At 37.7% G+C, this 20,618-nt stretch overlaps 1 protein-coding gene across 1 annotated transcript in view; it reads left to right on the top strand.

Annotated features, from left to right (window-relative positions):
- The window catches only part of C2CD6 (C2 calcium dependent domain containing 6), a 94,356-nt gene that overhangs the window by 51,482 nt on the left and 22,256 nt on the right, over nucleotides 1–20,618 (top strand). The gene's annotated exons all lie outside the window — the stretch shown is intronic.

The raw sequence follows: 20,618 nt of genomic DNA, 5'->3' as shown, positions 1-20,618 counted from the left end.
GTAAGTGGAAATGTGTCTAAGTGTATTAAATATTCCTACCCTATTTATACTCATCAGGTAAGGAGGAAAGACCTTAAAGGAAAAAAGCAAAGTGATCAGAAATACCAGTAATACAAGTTACTCTCATTGGTTGATGTAAAATTTAGCTGAAAGTGTAACAACAATAACAAAATGTAAATTCAAAGGAAATTTAAAAGCCTGGGAAGTTATTTCAGTGGAAATTTTTAATAAATCTGTTATACTATAGGAAATAACATGTTCTCCCTATTATAAATAATTTTATAGTTTAAAATAAGAATTGTGTGAATGTAAATGTAAAGGTACACCAGGGTAAAGCTTTTCTCAAGATGACAGTTACTATTTAGATCTTTACATCTTATTTGAATTACTATTATAGGTAGCTTATAAAACAGTATAAAAATGTGTACTGGTCAGTGGGTAAACAATTTGATGTCTAAGTGAGGCTCTGCCTCTAAACACTTCAACAAGCATGGGCACTTAAATCTCTAGGCTTATTTCCTCATCTGTTATATGATGGATCATACTAGGTCATTTCTAAAATCCCTACCAAATTCAAAAAGATAATTTCATTATATATCTCTAGTTGGGGAATTATTCATAATTACCTACATCAACAACCCAACCAATGTAACTTATTAACGTTCTGTTTTTTACTGTATGTGGAAGTAATATTAGTCATTACAGAAAATTTTTAGCATTACAAAAGGCTAATTATAGTTGAGTCTGTTGGAAAAATAGGGCTGCTAGACTTGATCAGTGCAGGGGCTCAGACAACAGTGTAATGATTGTGGGGGGCAGAGGGGTGAGTACAGGTAGAAGAGGGCACAGGGGGATAAATGGTAATAGCAAAAGTACAATAAAAATAAACTGTTAAAAAAGAAAAAATGAATAAGTATTATAACTCTAGAACTTAGACTGTCCTCCTTCTCCAGAGGATATTATTGTTAATTTTTGAGTATGGCAGTCATCTGTTTTTTTTTATGACTTATCCAAACTATTTTGGAAAAGACTGTATTCCTTGTCATTTCTGGTCAGTCACTGAAGTCTTTGTTCCATTGTCTTGGTAGCCAAGTAATGACCTAATGGATTTCTTAACATACCAAAATTTAGCTGTCCTTTAAAAATTAAACAGTCCCCTGATACTGTAAATTTTGTATTATATTTTGGAGTTTGAAATAATTGATCTGTCAGTCTCTGACAATTTCTACTTATTTCAGTACAGGGACCAATTCTTTGAGCAGCCTACTCCACCATCTTCTATAACTTGTCTCCTCTCGATATATGTTTTCTTTGATATTAATCTTATTTTTATTTTATCTTCTACATGATTAGTTTTTCCCCCTGAGGCTTAGAACAAGAAGAGGTCAATGATATGCAAAGTAATAGCATGCACAGTTTTTTTGTTTTGTTTTCGTGCTTGAAATGTCCTCAACAACCTACTAATACAAAATTTTAGCCATGCAAGTTACCTTACCACCTTTGGTTGCACTGGTTAAATTGTAAATGAATTCTTATTCTTATGTAAGATAAAGCCAAATGGTAACATTGGATCTCATTTCTTTATTATTTATAGTCATAAATAATGCTAAGTTTAAAATTCATGGTGATATTTCATTATTGTTTCTATTAACATTTTCTGGTGTTTTATTTCAGGGTTCCTATTGTTCCTTTAGCACATTGAATGAATATGTAAGGGACTATGATCATATAGGTATGTTATTATTTATGTATAGTTGTAATTTTCAAATATTCAGTGAAATTGAAAACATGAACTGATATAAAATAATGATTATCAAGACTTTCAAAGTGTAAATCACACTATTTTGTGATAGCTGGCATGAAAAATCTTTGGAATTACAATATTAGTGGGAAATCAAACAAAGCAAAATACAGGTGGCATTAAAATCCTAGTTTATTTTTTATGTATTATAATATTACTTGACCATTTATTATGTTTATCTGTGTTTATAAACAATTTGGCTATGCCAGAGATCTATCTAGTTAAGAGGTTTTTCTAAATCAAGGGATTGTTCTGTGATATCATTATGAAGATATTCAACATATCAGTAAACCCAAAGATGACAATCAGAATATTTAACAACTAGTACAGCAGGAGCATGGACTAACCAAATCAGACAGTGCTGCTGGGTCAGAGGTCTGGAGGTTTCCTGCTGTGCCATATGGGGTTGAAGGGAATTGAAGAATCCTAAGAGAAGATAGCCAGGGCAATGAATGTAAGATAAGCACGTGAGTATTTTTAATCAGCAAATTTTTCCAAATTAGTACAGAAGTGTTTTAATATTTAATAGTTGGAACAGTCATAACTGTGTGGTGACTGAATATCCATCCAGAGGAGACTGCAGTAATATGATTAAAATAAGAAGATAACCAGAACACTTGTAGGGAAGATGAGCAAGCAAACGTGTTTCTTTGTAACATGCAAGCATCCCTGGGTTGTAGAGAGTATTCTCTGATTATTGATGTATGGGGAAAAGTATCAATGAAAGTGTAATTGAGAAGTATATTTTTTATTTTATAATTTTATAATTTTATTTTTTAATTACAGTTGACATTCAGGATTATTTTATAGTCGTTGCAGGTATACAGCATGGTGGTTAGACAGTTACACAATTTACAAAGTTATCCCCCTGACAATTCAAGTACCCACCTGGCACCATACATCATTATTATAGTATTATTGAATATATTCGCTATGACAATTTACATCCTGATGACAATTTTGTAACTGCTAATTTGTAGAGAATTATATTTTTAGAACAAAGTACCCAAAAGAGAAATTTAGTGTATCTTGAATAGTTGAAAACAAAAATGATTAGAAATTAACCATGTCTTCTGTATTTATACATATATACACATATGTATATGTACTTACACATCTGTTCTATACAATGATAGCAGTTCTAAAAACATTTTGGGGTTTAGGAAGTAATTTCGGAACATATGATGTCAGTTTCAGAACTAATACTTTAAATGTCAGGAAAAATTGAAAGTATACCTAAGTTACAATTTATTCTATCATAGAAGAAAAAGTGACCATTGTAACATTCAATAGTAATACAGCATCTTGGGAGGTTGGGATACTTGGGGAACCACAATATGATTTCTATAAAACTCTTTTTCTGATATCCTCTGGATTCTTCTAACCCCAGAAGAACTTTGGGAGCAAATCTAACAGAACAGCAAGCAAACTCCTTATTCTGTTATTTCCGAATGAACTGTTAATGAGGATATAAACTGGTTCACAAGCTGGTACTCAATCCACTGAGCTATACCAGCCAGGACAATGAGGATATAAACTGGATCTCACCCCTGCTTAGCAACCAAATACCTCTGTGACCTTAGGCTGTCATTGGCCTTACAAAAGCCTTAATTTTCCCATTTAAAAAATGAAAGAGTGGACCTAGATACTAAAAAGTATTTGAGGACTTCCTGTGGTTGCCTTATATTGCATTATTTACTGACCATAACTTTGTAAACACTTTACATATATTAATTTATTTAATCTTCTTACAACCCTGTGAGATCAACATTACTATGCCAGCTTTACAGATGAGGCAGCTGAGGTATGGAGAGGCTGAGTAATTTCAAAATTCTGTAGAAAGCAGGGGAAACAAGCCAGTAGCCCAGTCTGCACTGCTGAGTGAAGAGCCTTTCTGTGTAAGCAGTGTCAAAACAAATGCAGACTTGGAAAGAACAACCGTGGTGTGTCTTTTTTTAAAGCAAAAGCCTATGGTGGAAAACAGAGCTCCTTTTCTTACTGTTCACTCCTAACTTGCTCTTAGGCAGGCCATTAACTTCACTGGATTTTTTCTCATTTTTAAAATGAGATAGCTGGTTTTAAGACTGTGGGATCTCCTACTTATCTAAAAGTCTACCTTTCTGAACATAAACTATTTAAGATTTCTAATACATATTTTAAGTGTTTTTTTGTGTGCTTTGAATTGTACTTTTCAGTTTACTCATGCAGACCAGTCTTATATTTTATATATTGTGCAGTCACACTAAAGACTTTTACTTAGTAGGGTTCATATAGCACTCCTGTTGAATTCATTGCATTATCTTACCTATAAACAGATTAAAGGCTTGCACCTAGCTCAGTTCCTTCGGAGCTGCTTTCATAGATACTCTCTGACTCCTGATGTTTATGCACATGCATTTTCCTAGAACCACAATTCATTGAAGACTATGGTCATTCCACTCCATAATTTATAAATGCTTTTTGTTTATTACATAAGAATTTTCTCTAGGGTCATGAATTGAATTCTTAAGGAAATGGCAGTATTATTCACGACAGCTCTCTAGAATGTAGATTACTGTGCACACAGTTTTACAGAGTGGGGTAGTATAACAGATGTATGACGGAAGATTACCCTAGGGACTGCTAGAGGATGGGCTAAAATAAGGCTCCAAGAAGGATGAGTAAAGGCAATCTTTTGCGCATTCAGTTAAGCACAGCTTTGAGTAACATGCTTCATTTTTTTAGCTTTATTTTTAAATATATTTTATTGATTATGCTGTTACAGTTCTCCCATTTGTTTCTCCCCTTTATTCCCCTCTGCCCTACACCACCCCAAACCAGCATTCCCCCACCTTGCTTCATGTCCATGGGTTATACATATAAGTTCTTTGGCTTCTCCATTGCCTATACTATTCTTTTTTAAAATATATTTTATTGGTTATGCTATTACAGTTGTCCCATTTTTTGCCTCCCCTTTGTTCCTCTATGCCTTGCAACCACCCGCCTCCACCTGCATTCCCCCATCTTAGTTCAGGTCCATGGGTTGTACATACAAGTTCTTTGGCCTCTCCATTTCCTATACAATTCTTAACCTGCCTCTGTTTATTTTGTACCTATCATTTATGCTTCTGATTCCCTTTACCTTTTTCCCCATTCTCCCCCTCCCATCTAATAACCCTCCATGTGATCTCCATTTCTGTGATTCTGTTTCTGTTCTAGTTGTTTGCTTAGTTCATTTTTGGTTTTGTTTTAGGTTCAGTTGACAGTTGTGAGTTTGTTGTCATTTTACTGTTCATAGTTTTGATCATCTTTTTCTTAGATAAATCCTTTTAACATTTCATATAATAAGGGCTTGGTGATGATGAACTCCTTTAACTTGACCTTATCTGGGAAGCACTTTATCTGCCCTTCCATTCTAAATGAAAGCTTTGCTGGATAGATAATCTTGGATGTAGGTCCTTGCCTTTCACGACTTACAATATTTCTTCCCAGCCCCTTCTTGCCTGCAAGGTTTCTTTTGAGAAATCAGCTGATAGTCTTATGGGAACTCCCTTGTAGGTAACTGTCTCCTTTTCTCTTGCTGCTTTTAAGATTCTCTTCTTATCTTTAATCTTGGGTACTGTAATTATGATGTGCCTTGGTGTGTGCTGCCTTGGGTCCAACTTCTTTGGAACTTTCTGAGCTTTTTGGACTGCCTGGAAGTATATTTCCTTTGCCAGATTGTGGAAGTTTTCCTTCATTATTTTTTCAATTTCTTGCTCTTCCTCTTCTTTTTCTGGCATCCCTATGATTCAGATGTTGGAATATTTAAAGTTGTCCCAGAGGTTCCTAAGCCTCTCCTCATTTTTTGAATTCTTGTTTCTTCATTCTGTTCTGCTTGAATATTTATTTTTTCCTTCTGCTCCAAATTGCTGTTTCGAGTCCTGGTTTCCTTCCTGTCACTGTTGGTTGCCTGTATTTTTTCTTTATTTCACTTTGCATAGCCTTCACTTCTTTCTCTCTTTTTTGACCATACTCATCTAATTCTGTGAGCATCCTGATTACCAGTGTTTTGAATCCTGCATCTGATAAGTTGGCTATCTCTTCCTCGCTTAGTTCTATTTTTGGAGCTTTGATTTGTTATTTAATTTGGGCCATATTTCTTTGACTCAGTGCCTGTCACATAGTAAGGGGTGGAGCCTTAGGTATTTGCTAGGGTGGGGCAACCCAGGTCACTTTGTTGTGCTGCTACATGTGGAGGAGGGGCCTGAGAGGGAACAATGCCGCTTGCTGGGCTCTCAGCTGGTCTTCAATTACTTCCCCCGCTACCCAAAAGCAAATTGGGCCCTTCTGGTGCTGATTCACAGGTGGGTGGGTTTGTGTACATTCTAGGACCCTGTGGGTCTCTCCAATGAACTCTCCTGTGAGGCTGGGAGTTTCTCTTCTTGCTGCAACCCCCACAGGTTTTTACAGTTAGAGTTTTGAGGCTTTATTTCCCCATGCTGGAACCCTGGTTTACGTGTTCTGTCTCACTCCCCAGTTTTTCCTCCTGGTTTATCTGCACACAAATGTGGGACCACCCCATCTGCTGGCTGCTGCCTCCCCCACCACAGTCCTCCAGCCGCTGCCTTACCATGAGTCCTCTCTGCCCAGCTGCCGGTCTCCGCCCCTGCTACAGGTCTGGATGAACATTTCTTCTTTGCCAGACTTCCATACAGTTTGATTTTCTGGCAGTTCTGGTTATCTTTTGTTTTTAAATTTGGTGTTGTCCTTCTTTTGGTTGTGTGAGGAGGCAAAGTGTGTCTACCTACATCTCCATCTTGGCCTGAAGCCCACATGTTTCATTATTAACAGCCACAAAAACATTCAGAACTACCTAGAGTACAATGATGAGTTGTTTGTTTGTTTAGTTTTTACTTTATTTTTTGAACTGGCATTAAGAGCCAGAAAAGTAGAAGTACTCAATACAAACATTTACTATAATCTGACTAAAAGACAATCTTTCATGTACATGAAGGCACAGAACATGATGACATTTATTCTAATCACCTGTATGCACTTGACAATACTGTTGAAAATAGTAATTGGAGTTATTAGTGACAAACCGAAGGGTGCAATGTGTCAGGGATTAGAGTAAAGGGAGTAGTGATGATGGTAACAGTAACAATAAAATCGGTATTCGTTTTGTGCTTATGAATAACACAACAACCCATGAAGGAGAATCTTCATTGCTTGACTTACAAGGAAACTGAGAGAGTCAAGATAACTTGTCCACAGTTAGATGGTTTGTTACTTGCAGAGACTATCTGACAACGGGTTGTCTGTCTGGCTCCAGAGCATGTGCTCTTAATAGCTGTGCTACAAAATCACTGGTTAGAGACTTTGTAGAACATGTTTGTCAAATGCCACAAGCCCCAGCTTACTTATATAATTATTAATTTTTTCCAGATAATACCTGTGGATGGCTAAATACAAATAAAAAAGGAAAATCAGTAAGTAGACAATATATCCTTTAAAACCATTATTTTTTTAAATTAATATTTCATCTTACATCTATTTTGTCATTTATTATAAATGTGTAGGTTATTATAAAGCAATGTAAATATAACATTAACTTTAGCAGACCACACTATTGAATTCATTACTTCTCCTTTCCCCAAAATAGCTATTGCTTAATAGGCCACTCACAATATTACCAGGAAAGCATAGACTCTTTCTGCCATCTATTGTGTAATGAACCATTTTAAAGAGCCATTTTCCTCATCCCAATTGCCCACTAATACTTGAAATTAATTACACTGGATTCCTTTCTTTGAAAATTTCTGATTGTTCAAGATTCAACTGTCTATATGCCAGGCTACCAGCAGTATTTCAGAAATGGAACAGGGCTTGTGAGGCTTGTGATGAGGACCAGGCAAGAAAGAAATACTGAGATGAAAGGTGAGAAGAAGAGAAACCAAAGCTGTTCTACTTCATATTTTGTACTCAGTAGATAAGAACTGTGCTCACACAAGGGAGAAGATTCTAAGCCCTAAAAGAAGCATCAGTGCTTTTCCTTACAGTTTTTAATGACTTAACTGCACTAACAGTTAAAGATGATCTGGCTTGAGATTGGACTTGACTCCATACTAACTATGGCACGTCAGGTGATTTGGCACCAGAACAGTATCACATCCTTTATAACTGATTATGTGACCACAGCCTTTACAAATTTTGGGCAAGATACTTATCTCACTCACCTTTCTGTCTTCTGGCACCTAGCATGGTGGTATAAAGTGGTCACCTGATAGATGTATTTTGTCTATTTTCCATGTGTGCTTTGGCTTATTGCATCACCACTAGTAGTTTTTGTGAACCAACTGCCCTGTGACTTTCCCTGAAAGGTATTGAAGTGATGAGCAAATGCTCACAAGTATGCTCTATTTTTCTACTCCCAGATACACTATATTCCTCACTCCCTCTAAGATAACCTGCTGCCAAGGCCAAAGGCCACCTGTGGGTGTGGGGAACTGCACCCCATGACTCTACAAGGACCCAGGTTGTGGGTGTCAGGGCCCGGGTAGGGAGGAGGGTGTTCAACTCAGCTAAAACCCTGCACATGATGGGTATAAAACGCACACAAACACATACACAACATCTACATAATTGGTATATGAAAGTTTACCACTTTAAAATACATGCAGAAGAAGAAAAGATAAATGAGAGATAAAGGAAAAAGAGGTACTTACGGCATTAGGGAGAAGCACAGCAGCTAATGAAAGAGAAAGGACAGCCTTCACATATACCAATAGAATAGGAAGCAAGATGAGATCTCATTCCTCATGACATCCCAATGAAATAAAAGTGCTAAAGAAACCTATGAATCCTCAGAAGCTTTTTATTAAAATATAAGGATACTTGGGCTGGAATGGGAGTAAAAGGGAGGAAACTGTACTTGAACAATGATTAAAATAAAATTTAAAAAATATATAAGGATACTTCAGTTCTGCCAAGATGGAATAGCCCTGTTCCTCCCAGGTGTATGGGACGGTGCTCCCACTGAGCCACCTGTCCAGGACTAAGGTAGATTTTCTTTAAATGACAGGATTTCTTGTATGAAGTCAATATCATACAGAATTTTCACTCCAAGGACAAATCAAGCATAATTTTGGCATTTCTATTTCTTTTCATGAGAAAATTAGCAAAGCCGTTCTCTAGGTGTGGCTTGAGAGGTCTACATTATAGTACATTTAATACCAATTGTAAAAATAGCAAATGAGACTACATCAAACTTAAAAACTTTTGCACATCAAAAGGAACAATAAATGGCATGAAAAGGCAACCTGTGCAGTGGGGGAAAATATTTGCAAGTCATTTATCCAATAAAGATTTAATATCCAGAATGTATAAGGAACTTCTATAACTCAACATAAAAACAAGTAACACAATTACAAAACGGGCTGAGGACTTGAATTGACAATTCTCCAAAGAAGATATACAAATAGGCAACAAGTGTATGAAAAGATGCTCGCCATCACTAATTATGAGAGAAATTCAAATCAAAAACAGAATGAGATGTCATCTCATTAGCTTTTACCCAAAAAAGAAAAATATTGCAAGAATGGGAAGAAACTGGAACTCTTGTGCACTGCTGGTGAGAATGTAAAATTGTGCATCTGCTATGAAGACAGTATGGAGGTCCCTTTAAAAATTAAAAATAGAGTTACCCTATGGTCCAGCAATCCCATTTCTAGGTATATCCAAAATAATTCTAAGCAGAATCTCAATGAGATATTTGCACACCAGTGTTTATTGCAGCATTATTCACAGTAGCCAAGAGGTAAAAACAACCCAAATATCTATCATAACATGAATGGATAAAGAAATATTATATAAACAGACAATGGAATACTACGTAACCTTTAAAAAGAAGGAAATCAGATCACATGTTACACATATGGATAAACTTCAAGAACATTGTGCTAAGTGAAATAAGCCAGTTGCAAAAGGACAAATATGTATGATTCTACTCATACTCCCATATACCTCCCATCTTGTCATTTCTGTGTATAATTATCTCTCTATATATTTAGCTAAATGCAAGTTTATGTTGATGTTTTTGACTCTATTCCAGTATCACAGAGTTCATTGTAGCCTTCCTTTCTTGTTTGTCTGTAATGTAACTTCTCTCTCCAAGATGAGAAATCTGGATTTCCTCATTCACTGTCTATTTAATTATTTATTCAACTCCAATATATACACAAAGCATTTTCAGAATTACTAACTTGTATTATACTCATGAAGAACAGATTTACCTACTAGAGTATGTACAATATTTATGTTCAGTTGATTTTATGTGTAGCCTTACAATTTCCAGTCAAAACCTCCGTTACCAAGGTCCATTCCTTTTTTCTCCTACTCCCTTCAGTGTGGCTATATTTTACATTTGTACTAGACTTAGATTCATTTGTTACTGTCCACATTGTTTGCTGATCCCCAACATCCTTTTTTATTGTTTTGAATTTAGTTTACATATATTAATGTTTCCTCGTTGTGAAATAGAGTTCAGTAATTTTGACAACTGCATAGTCATGTATTTTAGTTATTAAACAATTTTTTAAAGTAATGTCTATTTAAGTTTTTTTCATTCTACTTGAGTCAGTTCTACAAAAAGACTTTCCTGTGTGCCACCAACATTTTTCCAGACTGCGTATCATGATTAACCATATGGTTCTGTATCTTAATTTTTCATATATTGTCACATTGTTTATACAGCCTATATATCTACTTCATTATTTTAAATGGCTAAAATTTTTTTATTTTAATAGTAATTAGCCAGTACTTTCATCGTAAGTTACTATAAGAGTGTCTTAATGTAGTAACTTATTAAATCCTCACAACAGTCCTGTGACGTAGATACTATTGCTATACGTGTTTTATATGTGGGAAAATGATGGATGGAGGGGCTAACTGGTTATCTAAGGACACCTAGCTGTCAAGTGGTCAGTCTGGGTTTGGAGCACAGATAGGCAGGCTGGCTGTGGCATCTGTGCTGCAGACCACTGAACTCTGCTGTCTCTCATTGTGAGCCTGGACAACAATTATGCACTCAGTGCCCTATTAAGAATGCCTTTTATTATTTTTCACATATTTAAACCTTTTTTTAAAAATTAAAGCTATACCCACACACTCCCCCCTGCTCAAATTCAGTCTGCATGGAAGGGTATAAAATAAAAAGTGAAAGTTGTCTTTCCCTACCTATACCCACACTTCCAGTCTCACTTCCCCAAATGACTAAACAGTTTGCTTTATAGTTCTTCCAACTGGTTTCATTATATTTTTAAATTATGAAGTTGAAACTCTATTTGATTTTTCAACTTATCAACTTCAGGTAGAGTGTGTTGATACTACACTTGAAAAGATAAGTAATTTAGAGCATTTGTAATATTTCAAACCTTCCCTTTATAATTTTTCTCTATTTTATTAGACATTACTTTTTTTCCTAATGGTTATCTATAAGGCTTTAAGAGTTATATTTAAAAGATTTCTTGGGCCCCAGCTGGTGTAGCTCAGTGGATTGAGCACGGGCCTGTGAACCAAAGGGTAGTTGGTTTAATTCCTAGTCAGGGCACATGCCTGGGTGGCAGGTCAGGTCCCCAGTAGGGGGTGTGCAAGAGACAACCACACATTGATATTTCTCTCCCTCTCTTTCTCCTTCCCTTCCCCTCTGTCTAAAAATAAATAAATAAAATCTTTAAAAATATATTTATTGGCATGTAAACCAATAAACATTGTCTACTGGTTTCTTTCTGTGAATAATGAAAAATACTTTTAAAAAGAAATTTTCCTGTCTCCTCCATCTACTACTTTTTTGTTATTTATATATTGTAATTTCTTTGTCAAGGTTTATAAGACTTACATTATGTTATATTATTATAGTAAAATATCCCATGTTTTGTTAATACATTGAATGTATTTTAAATCTAAAAATTCATTTGTAGATTATTATAATTTAAATATTAATCACCACTGAGCCAAGTAGTGTATATGATAGATCCATGGAAAGTAAATGTCACATTTCTGCTTCTAACCAAGATGGAGTTACAGGGACCTGATTTACCTTTCTGCTTAAAAAAAAAAAAGCAACCTAGAAAAAAGTTATGGCAAAGCGGTTTTCAGACATTGCAAAGAAGGCAGCATAAGACTGTGACTTCTTATAGAAGGAGACAAACTGAGCCTTAAAATTGCACCAATTTATTCCTTGAAGGCAAAAGCCCCAGGAGGGGGAACCAAAATGGAGCTTGGAGTTCTCATTGAGTGGAGCACATAGAGATTGGATTTTGGTGAGCAGAGGCAGAATTTGTGGAGTAGAGTACCAAAGAGAAAGGAATTATAGAGCAAGAAATCTCTAGATAACTATGAAGGAGTTCCCTTTAAATCTCTGGATGAGTACCGATCTGAGTGATGGACCACTAGAGATAATGGAAAAAACAAGCAAGAAGGATTAAGTAGAAAATTCTGGGGACTCACATAGCTAAAAATGTTATTTTCCCATATGCTAGAGAGGAAAAACTTGTAACAAATGTGATAGTAAGTAGAAAGAGTCCATTTGGAGTTGAAGTCCATTTTGTAGCTGAGTCCATTTTGTCTCTCATTGTGAGTCTGTATAACAATTATGCACTCAATACCCTATCTGAGTGCACAGTTCCTTAGGAGAGAAACTAAGTCAGCTGTACAGTAAACCACACCCACCAATAAGGCCTAAAAGTAAGCTCAGCTGATTACAAGTAATTTAAATGTGCATCAGAATAAAATCAAACACTATATTAGAGAAGAAAACAAAATCTGGCAACCAAAAATGTAAAATTCACAATTCTAAACATTAGGTAAAAAATTACAGGCATAAAAAAGCAAGAAACTATAATTGATGATGCAGGGAAAATCACTCAATAGAAACAGACCTAGAATTGATGGAGAAAATGGAACTAATAGAAGATGATGTTAAAAAAAAACTATTATAAATACAGTTCATGTGTCAAGAAGGTAGACTAAACATGAACATAATGAGACAAATGGAAGGTATGAGTAGATCAACTGTAATTTTTAGAGATGAAAAATAGAATGTCTGAAATGGATTAAAACCTTTATGGGATTAATAGCTTATTAGATGCTGCAAAAGATAAGACAAATGGATCAAAAGACAGAAGCTATACAAAATAAAGCACACTGAGAAAAGAAAGATTTCTAAAAAACAGAGCACCAGTAACTTGATTGAAAATACCAAGTGGTGTAACATACATGTAATTGGAGACACATAGGGAGGGGAAATTGAAAAATGTATTTGAAGAAGTAATGGCCATTTTTTTCACTTTGATGAAACTTTAAACTTACAGATTCAAAAAGCTCAGTAAACTAAGAAGAATAAACTAGAGAAAACTATGCTAAGGCATATCATAATCACATTGCCAAGAACAATTGGTAAAGAGAAAGCCTTAATACTCTTGATGGGGAGTGGGAAGCGGAAGGTACATTTATTATAGGACAGGGGCCCCCAACTCCTGGGCTACAGACCAGTACTGGTCCATAGCCTGTTAGGAACAAGGCCACACAGCAGGACGTGAACTTGAATGTAATGTGCTTAAATCATCCTGAAACCATGCCCCCACCCAGGTCTGTGGAAAAATATCTTCCATGAAACTGGTCCCTGGTGCCAAAAAGGTTGGGGACCACTGTTATAGGTGACCAGATATAAGAACAGCAGACTTCTTGTGAGAGACTATGCAAGGCAGACAACTATGGAATGATATCTTCAAAGAAATGAAAGGGGAAAATGTCAACCTAGGATTTTCAAATCACTGATAGCATCTTTCAAAATAGAAGGTAAAATAAATATCTTTGACATACAAAAGCTGAAAGAATTCATCACTGCAGAGCCACCACATGAAATTTTAAAGGGGGGTAATGTCTACACAATGGTGGACTAAGAAGCTCCAAGTTCTTGTTCCCCTGAAAAACAACCAGAAGCTGTCTGAACCAACTTCTTAGGGTCTGTGGAAAACAAATGTTTACAGCAACCAAGCAAAATACCCAATCAATAAAAAGCCATCTTCAAAATGGTAGGAAAGCTTAATGGCATTTGTACTCACTCTTGCTCATCCCCCTTCCAGGATGGCAGTGCTCTTGGTCTTGAGCAGTGGCAGACCATTTTCCTTACTGAAGTGGAGAGAGCACAGCAGACCTTAGTTGCAAATTATTCTGTGTGTGTTCTAACATGACCAGGGGATAACTGAGGGACTAACTGGTTCATCTCTTACAAAACTTGAATGCAAATGAAAAAGCTGTGGACACTGGTCATACACACTACAAAGAAACTATGAAACTGCAGATACTAGGGTTAAGAGATTCTGGGTAAAGGTACATAAGACACTATCTTAAGGTCCAGAGGAGTTAGCTTTTCATATAGATTCAGCTTTATATTTGTCACAAATCTATTCAGATTGTTTGTTTCATCTTGAGTCAGTTTCAGTAGTTTGTCTCTTTTAAGGGATTTGTCCATTTCATCTAAGTTATCTAGTTTGATGGCTGTGTGTCAAATGTTAATAGTATTCTTTTATAGTCCTTTCTACTTCTGTAAAGTTGGTAGTACTATCTCACTTTCATTTCTAGTTTTAGTAATTTGAATCTTTCCTTCTTAGCAATCTAGCTAAAAATTTGTTATTTTTTTCATCTTTTCAAGCAACCAATTTTTAGTTTCATTGATTGTTCTCTTTTGCCTTTCTTTTCTTTAATTTATGTTCACTCTAATTTGTATTATTTCCTTCTTTCTTCTAACTTTGTGTTTAGTTTGCTCTTCCTATTTCTGTAAGGTGTAAGTTAGGTTGTTGATTTGAGATCTTTCTCTTATTTTTTTTAAAGATTTTATTTATTTATTTTTAGAGAGAGGGGAAGGGAGGGAGAGAGGGAGAGAAACATTGGTGTGTGGCCTCCATGGCCTCCACTAGGGACCTGACCTGCAACCCAGACATGAACCCAGGCATGTGCCCTGACTGGGAGTCAAACTGGCAGCCCCCCTGGTTTGCAGGCTGGCATTCAATCCACTGAGCCACACCAGCCACAGCAGAGATCTTTCTCTTATTTTAAAGTAAGTGTTTACAGCTATAAATCTCTCCTTAGCACAGATTTCACTGCATTCCATCAAATTTTGGTATGTGGTGTTTTCACTTTCATTTGTGTTAAGGTATTTTCTAATTTCCCTTGAGATTTAGTCTTTGACCCACTGGTTGTTTAAGAATTTTTAAATTTCTAAATATTTGTGATTTTTGTTTTTTTCTATTTTTGACTTCTAACTTCATTCCATTATAGAAGACTTGGTGTGTATGGAAGTCGTTGGATCATTTTAGAATTATGTTTAGTTATGACTAACAAAAACTTATAAACAGTTCCTTAAATAGTGGTGCAGTGGTTTCATGATGTCATCAGGAGCCCAGATGTCCTTTCTTCTTGGCCAGCTGTCCTCATAACAGGCATGTTGCTGTAGATAACACAAAATGGGCTCTGTACCTCCAGGCAGCACGGTCTATGAGGCCTGTCCAGAAAGTGTCCAGCCACATAACAGAAAAGGAGGCATTTACTGAAGAGGATACAAGATACAAGAAATATTGTACACAGGACAGTGACCCCTCAGTTCCCTTCAAAGTAGGCACCTTGGGACCTTACACAGTTCTCCCAATTGCCCATCAGCTGCTCTGTCATATTTTCCTGAATCTCATCAACAGTCTGAAATCTCTTCCCTTTCAAAGGTGATTTTAGTTTTGGGAAAAGCCAGAATTTGCAGGGCTCCATATCTGGGCTGTATGGGGATTGAGTCACCTGGGTGATTTGATGTTTCACCAAAAAACTGCATGAAGTGTGATGAAGCTGCCAATCACCAGTTGCCCATAGCTGCAGCCTCCTGAATCATTGAAATAGTTTCCGCAGAGGAATGTTCAAGCTTAATGCAAAATTTGATGCAGATTTATGGCTCTACTCACTCAGTCACTTTTAATGCAATTGGCACACAGTACACATGCTCACTCAATGACATCTACTGCCTCCACTGACTAGTACAGTGAAGTCATTACTGTTCATGCATGTGCATTCCAGTCTCCTGTCCTTGGCTGCCAGGTTACATTGATGTTGTGCAAACTCTTCTTGTTATGTTAACAATGGCTAGGCATTTTCCAGACAGACCTCGTAGTCCAGACAGGAAGAAGGAAAAGGAGGATTAATCAGGTACCTGTCACCTGAATCTGCCTTTGTTACAAGATTCTCCCAATAATGTACAATTACATGTCGTTGGCCAGAACCTGGTCCTATGGCCACTCCTATCTTCAAGGGATGCTGGAACATGTAGCTTTTTAGCAGGGGACATTTCTGCCCCCTAAAAAAATTTAAGTTTTTGAGATGATATGAATTTGGGGAATGGCAACTATCAGTCTCTGTCACAGGGTACAAGAGACTAGTTAGAAGACTGTTATTTGGAGAGATGAGGGTGGCTTGTATTATGGTGGTAGTGGAGTTGATGTTGAGATGTGATTGGATACTTGATATATTTTGAAGGCAGCAGCCACAGGACTTGCTGGATTTGATAGGGAAGGCAGGAGGAGGAGAAAAGTAAAAGGTAACACTCAGGTTTCCTGCCTAACAATTCAGTAGATACTATCACTATTAACTGAGATGAGGAAAAATAGAAAAAGGCTGAGAGTTGTGAGTTTTTATGAAGGAAGGGAAGCACAGTGGTAAACTACAATACTATTTTGTTTACATTACATTTGAGGTGCCTGTTCCAGCTAAGTAGAAATCAACACTTTTTTTAATATCTCTGAGGGTACCATTTAGATTCTTTTCCAAGGGCTACCCTCCCTCTAGCCACATCCCTCAGAAATATCTCTGTTTATTCTGGAGCTAGTCCATTTGTTCTTATTGATTTTTCATTTAGATGTATTGACTTTCTTCAAGTATCTGGTGAACTTTGTTGACTCATATTTGTGAATGAGGAGTGAGTATGCCGACTGTATAGGCATGCTCTGTGTGGCAGGCAGGCTCACCTGGAGGATGTTTGGGATGGAAGAGGGCAGGCAGATGGCTGGGCACCCTACAGCATTTCCAAGGAACCAATGTGTTCTCTACCAAATGGAACTTCCTTTCCTTTCTTTTTATCTCCCTTCAGTTATCTGATGTGGAAATGTGAGTGACAGCAAGTTCTACTCTGCTTCTCTGTAGAGATGCAAAACTCATATAGGATCTCCACCTGGACAGAGGCACGTATTCCTCAGAGAGCAGTGTTTTTAGGTTTGGGGGAGGCGCTGCTGCCAGTAGTGTGTGCTCTGTGGGCACTGAGAAAGTGCGGTACTGGAGAAGGGGCCAAGCAATCCAGCTGTTCCAAATTCAGCTCTTTAATTAATAACTGTGACAATTGCACCATCATCCGATTTGCTTTGTATTTTTGGACTTTGAATTTATTGCTTCTCAGGCCTGCCTGATTTCTGCTGTTTAAGGCTCTGATGTTCTTTCTTTCTTTTTCTTTTTATTGTTGTTCAATTACAGTTGTCCCAATTCCCCCCAGCCCATAGCTCTCCCCTGCTCTATCCAGCCCCCTGCTCCATCCAACCCCCTACTCCCAAAGACAGTCCCCACCCCACTGTCCTTGTCCATGGGTCCTTTGTATATGTTCCTTTACTTGACCTTTTCCTTCTTTCCCCCTTATCCCTCTCCCCTACCCCTCTGGTCACTGTCAGTTTGTTCTTTATTTCCATGTCTCTGGTTCTTTATTGCTCATTTGTTTGTTTTCTTGATTAGGTTCTGCTTATAGTTGAGATCATATGGTATTAGTCTTTCACCACCTGGCTTATTTCACTCAGCATAATACTCTCCAGTTCCATCCATGCTGTCATGAAGTATAGAAGTTCCTTCTTTCATTCTCCCATCCAAGTACTAACCAGGCCTGACCTTGCTTAGCTTCCGAGATCAGACAAGATCGGGCATGTTCAGGGTGGTATGGCTGTAGACTCCTTCTTTCTTTCTGCTGTGTAGTATTCCATTGTGTAAATGTACCATAGTTTTTTGATCCATTCATTTACTGATGGGCATTTAGGCTGTTCCCAGCACTTGGCTATTGTAAATAATGCTGCTATGAACATAGGGGTGCGTAGGTTCTTTTGAATTGGTGTTTCAGGATTCTTAGGCAGTGGAATTGTTAGGTCAAAAAGGCAATTCCATTTTTAGTGTTTTGAGGAAGTTCCATACTGTTTCCCACAGTGGCTGTACCAGTCTGAATTCCCACCAACAGTGCACTAGGGTTTCCTTTTCTCCACAACCTTGCCAGCACTTGTTGGTTGTTGATTTGTTTATGATGGCCATTCTGACCTGTGTGAAGTGGTATTTTATTGTGGTTTTAGTTTGCATCTCTCTGATGGCTAGTGATGCTGAGCATCCCTTCACATTGTCTCTGGGCCCTTTATATGCCTTCCCTGGAGAAGTGCCTGTTCAGGTCCTTTGACCATTTTTAATTGGGTTGTTTGTCTTCCTGGAGTGGAGTCATGTGAGTTCTTTATATATGTTGGAGATCAAACCCTTGTCTGAGGTATCTATCATTGGCAAATATATTTTCCCATACAGTTGGTTCCCTTTTCATTTTGCTGATGTTTTCTTTTTTTAATACATTTTATTGATTATGCTATTACAGTTGTACAATTTTCCCCCTTCATTCCCCTCCACCCTGCACACCCTCTCCTGCCCAAATTTCCCCCCTTTAGCTCATGTCCATGTGTCATAAGTTCTCTAGCTTCTGCATTTCTCATACTATTCTTGACTTCCCCCTATTTTCTACCTACCATCTATGCTACTTATTCTCTGTACCTTTTCCCCCTCTCTCCTCCTCCCACTCCCCTGTTGCTAACCCTCCATGTGATCTCCATTTCTGTGGTTCTGTTCCTGTTCTAGTTGATTGCTTAATTCATTTTTGTTTTTGTTTTAGGTGTGGTTGTTAATAATTGTGAGTTTGCTGTCATTTTACTGTTCATATTTCTTATCTTATTTTTCTTAGATAAATCCCTTTAACATTTCATATAATAAGGGCTTGGTGATAATGAACTCCTTTAACTTGTCCTTATCTGAGAAGCACTTGATCTGCCCTTCCATTCTAAATTAAAGCTTTGCTGGAGAGAGCAATCTTGGATATAGGTCCTTGCCTTTCATGACTGAAAATACTTCTTTCCAGTCCTTTCTTGCCTGCAATGTCTCTTTTGAGAAATCAGCTGGAAATCTGATGGGAACTCCTTTGTAGGTAACTGTCTCCTTATCTCTTGCTGCTTCTAGGATTCTCTCCTTCATTTTAATCTTGTGTAATGTAATTATGATGTACCTTGGTGTGTTCCTCCTTGGGTCCAACTTCTTTGGGACTCTCTGAGCTTCCTGGACTTCCTGGAAGTCTATTTCCTTGACCAGATTGGGGAAATTCTCCTTTATTATTTGATCAAATAATTTTTCCACTTGTTGGTCTTCCTCTTCCCCTTTGGTACCCCTATAATTCAGATGTTGGAATGTTTAAAGATGTCCTGGAGGTTCCTAAGCCTCTACTCATTTTTTTGAATTCTTGTTTCTTCATTCATTTCTGATTGGATGTCTCTGTCTTCCTTCTGGTCCACTCCATTGATTTGAGTCCCAGTTTCCTTCCCATCACTATTGGTTCCCTGTGCATTTTCCTTCATTTCACTTAGCATAGCCTTCATTTTGTCATCTAATTTGCAACCAAATTCAACCAATTCTGTGAGCATCCTGATCACCAGTGCTTTGAACTGTGCATCTGATAGGTTGGCTATCTTTTCATTGCTTAGTTGTATTTGCTCTGGAGCTTTGATCTGTTCTTTTGTTTGTGCTATTTTTTTTTTGTCTTGTCGCACCTGTTATGTATGAGGGGTGGAGCCTTAGGTGTTCACCAGGGTGGGGCAACCCAGTCACTGGGTTGTGACACTGTATGTGGGGGTGGGGTCTGAGAGGGAACAATGGCACTTGCTCTGCTCTGTTGGACTTCAGTCCCTTCCACTGCTTCCCACAAGCAAACTGCGCCTTTCTGGTGCTGTTTGCCATGTGGGTGTGCTTGTGTATGTTCTAGGACCCTGTGGGTCTCTCCAATGAACTCTCCTGTGAGGCTGGGAGTCTTTCCCAGCACCTCAACCCCCACAGGTGTTTTCAATCAGTATTTTGAGGCTTTATTTCCCCCACACTGGAGCCCTGGCTTGCGTGGTCTATCTCGCTCCCCAGTTTCACCTGGTTCATCTATGCATGTGAATGTGGGACTGCATGGTCAGCCGGCCACTTTGCACGCTGTGCCCTGCTTCACAACCACCACCTTGCTGGGTCTGCCTGTTGCTACCCCACACTGACAGTCTGCCCACCGCTGTCTTGTGCACCCAGGGTTTGTCAGCTGCTGCCTTGCGCGCCCAGCACCACCTCTTTTTTTGCCGAGACCCCTCTCTGACTGGCTGCCAACTCCATCCCTCCTACCGTTCTGGACGAATGTGTCTATTTTAACTCCTTGTTTGTCAGACTTCCATACAGTTCAATTTTCTATCAGCTCTGGTTGTTAGTTTATTTCTAAATTGTTGTTGTCCTTAATTTGGTTGTGCGAGGAGGCACAGTGTGTCTACCTATGCTTCCATCTTGGCCGGAAGTTTTTGTTTTCTTTACCTGTGCAGAAGCTTTTTATTTTGATGAGGTTCCATTTGTTTATTCTTTCCTTTATGTCCCTTGCTCTAGGGGACATTAACAAGCCAGGCAGTGAGAGACAAATACTGTATGATCTCACCTGTAAGTGGAACCTAATTAACAAAACAAACAAACA

Source organism: Phyllostomus hastatus, unplaced genomic scaffold, assembly GCF_019186645.2.
Source record: "Phyllostomus hastatus isolate PE091 unplaced genomic scaffold, TTU_PhHast_1.1 phas_contig_57, whole genome shotgun sequence".
Lineage (NCBI taxonomy): Eukaryota > Metazoa > Chordata > Mammalia > Chiroptera > Phyllostomidae > Phyllostomus > Phyllostomus hastatus.
This window is presented reverse-complemented; position numbering and strand designations above follow the sequence as displayed.